Genomic DNA, 10,971 nt, shown 5'->3' with positions numbered 1-10,971 from the left:
AAAAAAAAAAAAAAAAGAAAAATTGCTGGAGAGGGTGTGGAGAAAAGGGAACCCTCTTGTGCTGTTGGTAGGAATGTAAATTGGAATATTTACATTCCAATTGGAATGGAATATTACTCAGCCAAAAAAAAAACCGAAATTGAGTTATTTGTAGTGAGGTGGATGGACCTAGAGTCTGTCATACAAAGTGAAGTAAGTCAGAAAGAGAAAAAAATATACTATATGCTAACACATATATATGGAATCTAAAAAAAAAAAAATGGTTCTGAAGAACCTAGGGGCAGGGCAGGAATAAAGACACAGGCGTAGAGAATGGACTTGAGGACACGGGGAGGAGGAAGGGTAAGCTGGGATGAAGTGAAAGAGTGGCATGGACTTATATATACTACCAATTGTAAAATAGCTAGCTAGTGGGAAGCAGCCACATAGCACAGGGAGATCAGCTTGGTGCTTTGTGACCACCTAGAGGGGTGGGATAGGGAGGGTGGGAGGGAGATGCAAGAGACAGGAGATATGGAGATATATGTATATGTATAGCTGATTCACTTTGTTATAAAGCAGAAACTAACACACCATTGTAAAGCAATTATACTCCAATAAAGATGATTAAAAAAAGAATACAATTAAACAAAAAACTATTATTATTGTGATAGACACCACTTACTGATCATGACCAACATAATATTTCAACATAAAATGCTTCAGAAAATATATCTGATTTATTCTTTCAAACAACTTTATGAAATAGGTACAATTATTATATATTTTTCAGTTAAGAAAACTGAGACATGTGTTATTTACTGTCTAGCAGAACTGAGATTAAAACTCAAGTTGGCCTAACACCAAACCTACAAACTCAAATCTGTACAAATAATTTCTCTTTATTAATCTTCAAAATATCTTTTGTGTCTATTCTCAGATGGTTTACTCTTGGAGATAAACTTTAAAATAACTTTATTAACTTTATAAAACCAGCCTTTGCATTTTTTAATAAACTTTTGATTATGGTGTACTACACATATGTACATAAACCATAAGTGAGCCTGTGTGTAACCTATACACAGACCAAGAAATTTTCCCTCTTCCACTCATTACTATTCCCCAGTTAAACACTATCCTGACTTCTACACCATAAATTAGTTTTACTTGTTTTGAGTCTTAAAGAAACACATACATTTATGTTATTGTCTTTTCATGTGCTTTTTGGCTATTTGTATATCTTCTATTATGAAATGTCCATTTTTTACTTTGTTTTTAAATTCTTTATTTGTCTTATTATTGAAATAAAGAGTATTTTATATATTCTTGACATTCGTCCTTTCTCAGAATACATATATATGTGTGTGTGTGTGTATGTGTGTGTGTGCATTTTTCCTGTGCTTCCTATTTTTCAACCCTTTTTTCTGAAAAGAAGAACATATGATTAATCCACTTTTCCCATTATGGTAAATACTTACTCCACAATCGTAATCTTTTAAATGTTTTTTCTCAAACTTTTATTTTTTAGCTTTTGTGTTTAGGTATATATGATCCATTTCAATTACATAATTTTGTGACCATTATGGTCAAGGTTTATGTTTCCTAGAGATACACAGTTGTTCAGAGCATCATTTATTGAAAATACTGTCTCCAGTAAATTACTTTGAAAACTTTCTCTAAATTCAATTGAACATATGTAAGTGTGGGTCTGTTTCTTAACCCTTTCTCCTATTGTCTGATCTATAAATCTATTCTTTTGCTAATAGCACACTGCCTTAATTATTTGAAGCTACATAGTAAGGCTTGAAATCAGGTAAAGGATACGTTTGTAACTTTTTCTTTGCTTTCAAAATTGTTGTAACTACTCTAGGTCTTTCGGATTGCCACATACATTTAGAATTAATTTGCCAATTTCTATTTAAAAATGACTGCTGGGATTTTGATTGGGATTGCAATGAACCTGTAGATCAATATGAGAAGAATAATGAATCCTATTGTTCGTGAATATGGTATATGTCTCTATTTATTTAGGTTTCATTCAACTTCTCTCAGTAGTACAGAAACCTTAAGTATCTAGTTTACTAAACTTTTATATCTGAATAAAACCAAAAGACTTCTCAAAAAGTAGCTCTTTTCTTTTCTTTTTTTTTTTTTTTGCGGTACGCGGGCCTCTCACTGTTGTGGCCTCTCCTGTTGCAGAGCACAGGCTCTGGACACGCAGGCTCAGTGGCCATGGCTCACAGGCCCAGCCGCTCCACGGCATGTGGGATCTTCCTGGACCGGGGCACGAACCCGTGTCCCCTGCATCGGCAGGCGGACTCTCAACCACTGCCCCACCAGGGAAGCCCAAAAAGTAGCTCTTTTTAATTCTATTTCTGATACCTCTAAATATGAGTCAGTAATAGGTTTCTTCCTTTTGTATGTTTCCTTTCGCTTCCCTCTCTTAGCACAGCAGGCAACTTTTAGTTGAATGCTACCATGTCCTTTTCTTTCAGACTTTCACCATATCCTTTGGTAGAACGTAGACTAGTGGTAAAGCACTTTAATATGACCAGAAACTGGGCTGATATAAAGTAGAGTTGCAGTTCTTATAAAGTTTCATCTCCCTGGTTTGCACACTCCTTGACTACAGCTCTTCCAAGGATTCCCAGCTGAGATCCTGGGTGTTTATTAGGTCCCCTCCCTGTTGTGGTTTCTGATCACCAATTTTTGTCTGGTCAGCTCTGAGAGACTTGGAACACTCTGTTCTACACTTAAAAAGGCTGCCGCCTTGCTGGCTATTCTCCTGACCTCTACAGTTCAAGAATTCAGCACATATTTCAAGAAAAACCAACAATAGTGCTCACTTATGTGAACTCTCCTTTTTATGAGAATCTTGGCTTCCTAGGTCTTGGTTACCTTGACAGTCATAAAATATTTTTTTCTCCTCAGATTTGTGAGTTCACCAAAAATTCTACTGTTTTCTTTACCACTTAGCAATGGCCATCTGCCTCCTTCTTCCAGTAATAATAATAGGCAAATGCCCTGAGGAATAATGTGGGTAGATGCTGTATGGTACCTAAACTTTCTATGATTCTCTTCACTCTGGATTCCTGGAATCTCAAGACACATTTCTCTCAATAGTTATGTCTTTTAAACAATTATTGAAAACTTTTTTGTCTTTTTTTTTTTTCTCTTTGTTCCCAGTGGGAGACTGGTCTTATACAAGCTACTACATCATGGCCTGAGAATTGTCCTTTTTGTATGTGATTTATCTTTCAAGACATTTGCCCATTTCATTTATATCATCAAATTTATTGGCTTTAAGTAGTTCATATTATTCACTTATTTTTTTTGGTAGCATCTAAATGATGCCCTTCTTTCATTCCTGATATTGGTAGTTAGAACGTTCTCTCTTTTTTTCTTGATCAGTCAAGATAGAAGTTTGTCACTTTTAGTAGTCTTTCCAAAAAACCAACTTTTGATTTCAGTGATTTCCTATATTTTGTTCATTTAAAAAATATTACCACTCTTTATTATTCTGTATTTTTACTTTCCTTGGATTTACTTTGCCTCTCTTCCTCTAGTTTCCTAACGCAGAAGATTAGAAAATATTTTTAGACCTTTTTCTCTGATCTAATAAATAATTTAAAACTATAGATTTCCCATATAAGCACTGATATCTCATATGTCATCTCTTCACAACTTTTGATATTTTCATGTATATTTGAATTCAAAATATTTTCAAATTTTCTGTGTAATTTCCTCTGTCATCCATTGTTTTTTAGAATTGTGTTATTTAAATTTCAAGTGCTTGGAGAGCTTTCAGATTTTTCTCTGTTATTGATCTCAAGTTTTATTATGATCAAAAAACATGCTTTGTATAAATTGATTTATTTTAAACTTATTGAGACCTTTTATGGTCTAGAAAATGATCTATCTTGGTGAATGTTCCATGTGTGCTTGAATAGATTGTAATCTCTTGTTTTGGGACTGAATAGAAACATCAAGTAAGTTCAACTGATTAGTAATTTTCAATTTTTCTATATCCTGGGCAAATTTCTTTCTGATTGTTCTGTCAGTTAATGAGAAACAGGTATTGGTATCTCAAGTATATTTTTTGTCTATTTCTCCTTTCAATTCTGTCAGTTTTTGCTTTGTAAGTTTTGTGCTTTGCTTTGTTGTTAAACATATGTAAATGATGATTTTATATTTTCCTATTATAGTCACCCTTTTATTATTATGAAATTTCCCTCTTTTCTCTAGAAATACACTTGTTTTAATGTCTGTTTTGTCTGATATTAATACAACCACTGTAGGTTTCTTATACTTACTATATGCATGATTCCTGTTTCCAGAAACTTAATTTCCACCTATTTGTTTCTTTGCATTTAAAGTATGTCTCCTGTAGGCAGCGTATAGTTGAATCTCACTTTTTATTGAGTTTCAGAATCTCTGCCTTTTGATTGGAGTATTTAATTCATTTACATTTAAGATAATTATTAAATAGTTAGATTTAGATCTAACAATCAATTGTTTTCCAATTTCCCTTTTTTTTTGTTTTATTATTTATTTATTATTTGTATTGTTTTATTCCTTTTGTGTTAAGCAAATATTTTTTAGTATGTCATTTGAATTCCACAACTGAATTTTTGGCTACATTTTCTTGCATTGTTATTTTTGTTTGATCTGGGAATTACAATATGCATATTTAAATTATTACCTTCTATTTAAAATCAATCCTGAATTTCTTCTAGTTAAAACAAAAATAGATGATTCTGGCTGCAGTAAATTTCCAATTACTCCACTTCCATCCTTTGTAATATTTTGCCATATATATTATCTTATACATAGATAGATAAATAGATCACTTGATACATAGATAGAGATAGGTACTATAGATATAGATAGGTACTACGTATCCATAGATATCTACATAAGTATATCTGTCTATACCTATATCTACATCTATATCTGTATATTACACAGATATGTTATACACAACAACATTTGTTGCATAATTTTTGCTTTAAATAGCCATATATCTTTAAAGGAATCAAGCACGATGACTGTGGAGATGCACTGACTGGATCTCCTTTAGCGTACATGCTGAGGGTAGCGTAGTTAACTGACACTTCCAGGTGCTGTTCCCATAAACAATGAGGTCATGCTTCCCCCAGGCTGCTCATAGCCAATGACTGAGCAAGCTGGAGGTACTACATTCCTGCTCAATGTGGAATTATCTGACAGGCCCTCTGGCTGAGATTTTCTTAGAAATGTCCTGTGGGCTGAAGACTTTCCTACCCAATCCATCTTTTGTTCTCTCTGTTCACCAACGTTGGACCTGCACTTTAGTCTGAATGCTCTCTGCCTGCTCACATTCTCTCCCCAATAATTCTTCACATACATTTCCTTAAAGTAATCTATCACATTTAAACCCAACTAAGTGTCTCATTCTTGGATGACTTAAACTGACTTAAGAAAAATTATATACATATAGTTGACCCTTTAACAACATGGGTTTGAACTGAGTGGGTCAATTTGTATGTGGAATTTTTTTTTGTGTGTGTGTGTGGTATGCGGGCCTCTTGCTGTTGTGGCCTCTCCTGTTGCGGAGCACAGGCTCCGGACGCGCAGCCTCAGGGGCCATGGCTCATGGGGCCCAGTCGCTCCGCGGCATGTGGGATCTTCCCGGATCGGGTCACGAACCCGTGTCCCCTGCATTGGCAGGCGGACTCTCAACCACTGCGCCACCAGGGAAGCCCTGTATGTGGAATTTTTATTAAAATATTTTAAAATAAATATGTACAGTACTATACGGTCCATGTCTGAATCCAGGGTTGGTTGAATCTGTGTCTGTAGAACAACAGATACAGAGGGCCAACTGTAGGACTTGAGTATCTGCAGATTTTGGTATATATGGGGGTTCCTGGAACAAATACCTTGCTGATACCAAGGGACCGGATGACTGTGTATATGATTTACAGTGTTCTTTATCCCTTCCTGTATATACAAGTCACTATCTGATTTTACTTCTTTTCAGCCTAAAAGATTTCCTTTAGCATTTCTTTAAATTGTGTCTAGTAGCAATGGATTCTGTCAGTTTTGTTTCTCTGAAAATGTCTTTATGACACCTTTAGTTTTTTCTTTTTTAATTCTTTCAGTACTTTAAATATCTAAATCCAATATCTGGCTTTCATTCAGATGTTAATTATATTATTGTGCTCCTCCTTGTAGTGTGTTGTTTTTATGTTGATGCTTTTAATTTGTTTGTATTATTTTTGGCTCTCAGCAGGTTTACAAACTTATGTGTTTTTTTTGTTTGTTTTTGTTTTTTAAATTTTGTACAGTTTTATTGAGATTTTTTTGGTTTTCATCCATATCCTCCTTGGGGGGTTGTTGAGCTTCTTGAATCTGTAAATCAACAAATTTAGGGGAAATTTGACAATTATATCTTTAAATATTTTTTGCTCCATTCTATCTTCTCATTCTGGGAGTCCAATTGTTGGACTACTTGACCTGGACCATGGGTCTCTGTGGCCCTTTATGTATTTTTTCAACATCTCTCCTTTCTGTTATTTGAGTAGAAAATTTCTAGAAATCTTTCTTCAAATTCACCAATTATTTCTTCTGCCATCTCAAATCTATTGTTGAACCCATCTAGTAATTTTTTTTCATCTCAGTTGTTACGCTTTTCAAATCTAGAATTTTAAAAATTCCTTTTCAAAGCTTCTGTTTCTCTGTTAACATTTCATTTCTGTTCACTCATGAATACCATCTTTTAATTTTTCAAATTTATTTTCCTTTAAATCTTTGGAAACATTTGTGTTAGCTGCTTTGATATCTTTGCCTACTAAATCCAATAGCTAGACATACTCAGTTTCTATTGACTGGGTTTTCCTAGTTTGTTTTCTTGCCTAAGGGTCATACTTTCTTGTTCTTTGTATGTTTGGTAATTTGGGGTTAAAAACTGAACATTGCAGATAATATGTTATATAGGCTTCTGGACTCTGTTGTGTCAGTTCTAATAGGCGGTTAACTTGGCTGTACTCACACTGAACTCCCTCTCGCTGTGGTGTGCAGCAGCTGATATATCTTTGTTCAGTGTTTTGGCTTCAAGCTGTTGCTTTTTGAGACGTGTGCTCTGGATATCTCCCATATCTACATAATTTAGTGGTCAGCCAAAGTTTGGTGCAGACTTTATACTTAGATTTTATTTGAGGGTCACTCTCTGTGATTCCCATGGATTAAGCTTTCTTTCTTAATCTTCTGGTTCTTTTAGTAGCTCTCATGCCTGCCCTCTAATACCTTGAGAGGCTTCTACTTCTCTGCCATCAGAGATCTGTGTTGGGTGGGCAGCTCTCTTAGGTAAGAAAGTCCCAACATCACAGTTCTTTTTGGTGCAGTAGCAGTCTTTGAAATATAATCTCTTCTCCAGTTTTGACCTGCCTGCTGTTCGTTATTTTGCAGTGTCTTCAAATGTTTTTTAAATAATTTTATCCAGTTTTTATCATTGTTATCTGTGTAAGAAATCACCTGTTCTCATCATGTGGCCATTACCAGAAGTCATGGTCCTGATTTAATAGTATTTTCCTCATGCTAGTTTCCATTTATGTGTAGGTAAAATTACATGCTATATTTGTCACATTTTGGAATATAGTGTTCATTACAAATTAGACAAATAAATTAAAAAGCATACTTCTTTTTATGTGCTTAAGAACTATTAAATTTTCTTAGAAGCTGTGTTTAAGATTTAAAAATCTCTCTATGTCCTGGCTATTGTAAATAGTGCTGCAATGAATATTGGGGTACATGTGTCTTTTTGAATTATGATTTTCTCAGGGTATATGCCCAGTAGTTGGATTGCTGGATCATATGGTAGTTCTATTTTTCGTTTTTTAAGGAACCTCCATACTGTTCTCCACAGTGGCTGTATCAATGTACATTCCCACCAGCAGTGCAAGAGGGTTCCCTTTTGTGTTTGGAGGTTGTACCTCACTTCATAGCCTCCAGGTTTTACTCTCTCCTCCTCAACAGAGTTTGTGAGCTTACAGTTACTTTTAAAAATACATTCCTTTTTTCTATTTAAAAAAATCTTTCCATTAAACACTCTGGGCTCTGTATTGTTTCTGTTTATTATATAATACTTGGGTGATTTTCACGTCACATTCATGATCACTGTGTATTTTAGACTTTCAACATATGCTTATATCGATCTTGATAATTTATATTTATTTAGAAAGTAATTTTCTACATATTTTAAAGTTTATTGGCAAAAGTGTACATCATATTCTTTCATCTGTTTAAAAGACTCCTCTCAGGAAATGAAACTCTCATGCACTGTAGAATGAATGTAAATGGGTGAATGAATGTAAATGGGTGCAGCCACTATGGGAAGCAGTATGGAGGTTCCTCAGAAAACTAAAAATAGAACTACCATATGAACCAGCAATTCCACCCTTGGGTATATTTCCAAAGAAAACAAAATCACTAATTTGAAAAGATACATGCACCCCAATGTTCATGGCAGCATTATTTACAATTGCCAAGATATGGAAGCAACCCAAGTGCCCAAGGACAGATGAATGAAGAAGACATTATATATATGTATATATATATATATATATATATATACACACACACACACACACATACATACACACACACACACATTACTTAACCATAAAAAAAGAATGAAATTTTGCCATTTGCAACAATATGGATGGAACTGGAGGTTATTATTCTTAGTGAAATAAGTCAGACAGAGAAAGAAAAATAGTGCATGTTTTCACTTTTATGTGGAATCTGAAAAATAAAACAAATGAATGCATATAACGAAATAGAAACAGACTCACAGATACAGAGAGCAAACAATTGGTTACCAGTGGGAAGAAGGAAGAGGAGAGGGGCAAAATATGGGTATGGGATTAAGAGGTACAAACTATTGATACTATGTATAAAATAGATAAGCTGCAAGGATATACTGTACAGCAGAGGGAATTTCACCTATTTTATAATAAATTTAAATGGATTATAATCTGTAAAATATAAATCACTATGTTGTACACCTGAAACTAATATATTGTAAACCAACTATACATCAGTAAAAAATCAATTAATTAAAATAAATAAAGTAAAAAATAAATGACTCCTCTCTGTCCATAGTCGTAAGTTCTTTTTCTTTTCTAATGTGGCTTATTTGGGTTTTCCTTAGTTTTCTATTACACTCACTTAAGTTGGCTATTTATGTATCAACCCTGCTCTTTAGGCTCTGACCACCTTGAAGTCAAGAATCCTGCTTTGCTCACCTTTGTGTTTAAAACACCTAGTACACCTTGTAGGTCTTTTCTGATTGTGTACTTAAACGAACTGCAAAGACTCTGCGTTATCTCTGAAGAAACTACTGATTAAACCGATCTAAGAATTTCATTTTCACCAATGGTGAAGCTAAGAGGAAAGTGGACTTGCCCAAGGTTACATAGCAAGTTTGTGGTAGAGCAGAAATTTCTTCTTCCCAACAAACCATGCTGTCTTGCTAAAATGGATTAAACGGAAGACAGCTTCAATTACCACCTCTTCCACACACATGTATTCAAGTAAATTATGTACTTATTCCAAAGCAATTTAAGCTCTAAAATTGTGAAAGTCTTTCCATTAATATTCTGCTTCGTAAAATCATTTTTGGTTATTAATGACACCTAAATTCAGGGCTTCTTGTTCTTGGTGTTGTGTCATCCCAGGAACATGTCAGTGTGTGATGGATGTTGCTAATTTAGTGATTCTTTGCAACTTTGTAGAGAATCACCCTGCCAGTTTTTGGCAAGAAGATTTGGTTTATTAAACTTGGAATGCACCATCCAGGATAAATAATGTCTAGGTCTGTCGCACTTTAGGAATGTGTCCCAACTGAGGAAAATAAATAAGCTTTCTCTTTTCTCTCAGCTATATCTATTCATTTTGACGTCAATATTCTATGACGATAAACATAGAATATCGAAGGAAGGATTAAGCTGGCAGTCAGGAGACCTGGGTTCTTTTTTTTTTTTTTTTTTGCGGTTCGCAGGCCTCTCACTGCTGTGGCCTCTCCCGTTGCAGAGCACAGGCTCAGCGGCCATGGCTTATGGGCCCAGCCGCTCCGCTGCAAGTGGGATCTTCCCGAACCGGGGCATGAACCCGTGTCCCCTGCATTGACAGGCAGACTCTCAACCACTGCACCACCAGGGAAGCCCGAGACCTGGGTTCTTAACCAAACTCTACCATTAACTTTCTGATGACTTATTTCCTTTCTAGGGATCACAGATCCCTTATCTTTAAATTGAAGCACTTAAATGTGTACACAGAGTCTGAGCATACCTCAGAGATGCCTTAGAGATCTCTATTTAATGCATAAGGACAGAAAAGCTTTCAGAAGCCAAAGCTTTGTCTAACCCCTGAATATAAAAAGGAAGCCCAGTTTTTTTAGAGAAGCATTTCCTTTCTTTTCTGCCATTAATCAAGAATTCAAAAAATTGCACCCTTATTGCGATGGAAGCCAGCCTCCAAAACTTTCACAAGGGAGATACAGAAACTATGTTCTCAATAGTCAAAAGACTGAGAAATCACTTTCAGCACTTTTGTTTTAAAGTTGTGGGTTAAAGGAAGCAGAAGACAAAGACTTTATAGGGGAGGTGGCTTTAGAGATGTTCCTCGAGGAATGAATAAGATTTTCACGTTCATTCGTTAATCCTTTTATTCCTCTAGTACTCTGTCTATTCAGTGTGTAATTCTTGGGATCCTACTGTGGACCAGGCACTGTGCTAGTCATTGAGGAGACAATGGTGAGCATTAGGGGGGTTATTGTCTAGGGAGGAGGTAGACATTAACCCGATGATAATCGCATGAATGTATCATTACAACTTACTGTAGCTATTATGCAATAAGAAAGTACAGTGTGACTTGATATAATTCAGTGAGGGCAGTGAAGGATGTCCAGAAAAGGCCTGCTTCTTGGATGCAGTGACCCTTGGGCGGATA

General features: G+C 35.2%; 1 long non-coding RNA gene across 1 annotated transcript in view; it reads right to left on the bottom strand.

The window, feature by feature from the left end:
- Positions 1 to 10,618, bottom strand: part of LOC113620212 (uncharacterized) — a 16,671-nt gene extending 6,053 nt beyond the window's left edge. The window contains exons 1-3 of the long non-coding RNA XR_003432692.1: positions 10,608 to 10,618; positions 10,223 to 10,225; positions 8,243 to 8,250 (exon numbers count right to left, since the gene is read on the bottom strand). This is a non-coding gene — a long non-coding RNA (uncharacterized LOC113620212). The remainder of the gene's footprint in view (positions 1 to 8,242; positions 8,251 to 10,222; positions 10,226 to 10,607) is intronic.
- Positions 10,619 to 10,971: the final 353 nt, after the last annotated feature.

The sequence above is a fragment of the Aethalodelphis obliquidens genome, unplaced genomic scaffold, assembly GCF_003676395.1.
Source record: "Aethalodelphis obliquidens isolate GAN/ISIS:26980383/991018 unplaced genomic scaffold, ASM367639v1 scaffold7, whole genome shotgun sequence".
In the NCBI taxonomy this organism is placed as follows: Eukaryota; Metazoa; Chordata; class Mammalia; order Artiodactyla; family Delphinidae; genus Aethalodelphis; species Aethalodelphis obliquidens.
Note: the sequence above shows the minus strand (reverse complement) of the source record. Positions and strands in the feature narration are given on the sequence as shown.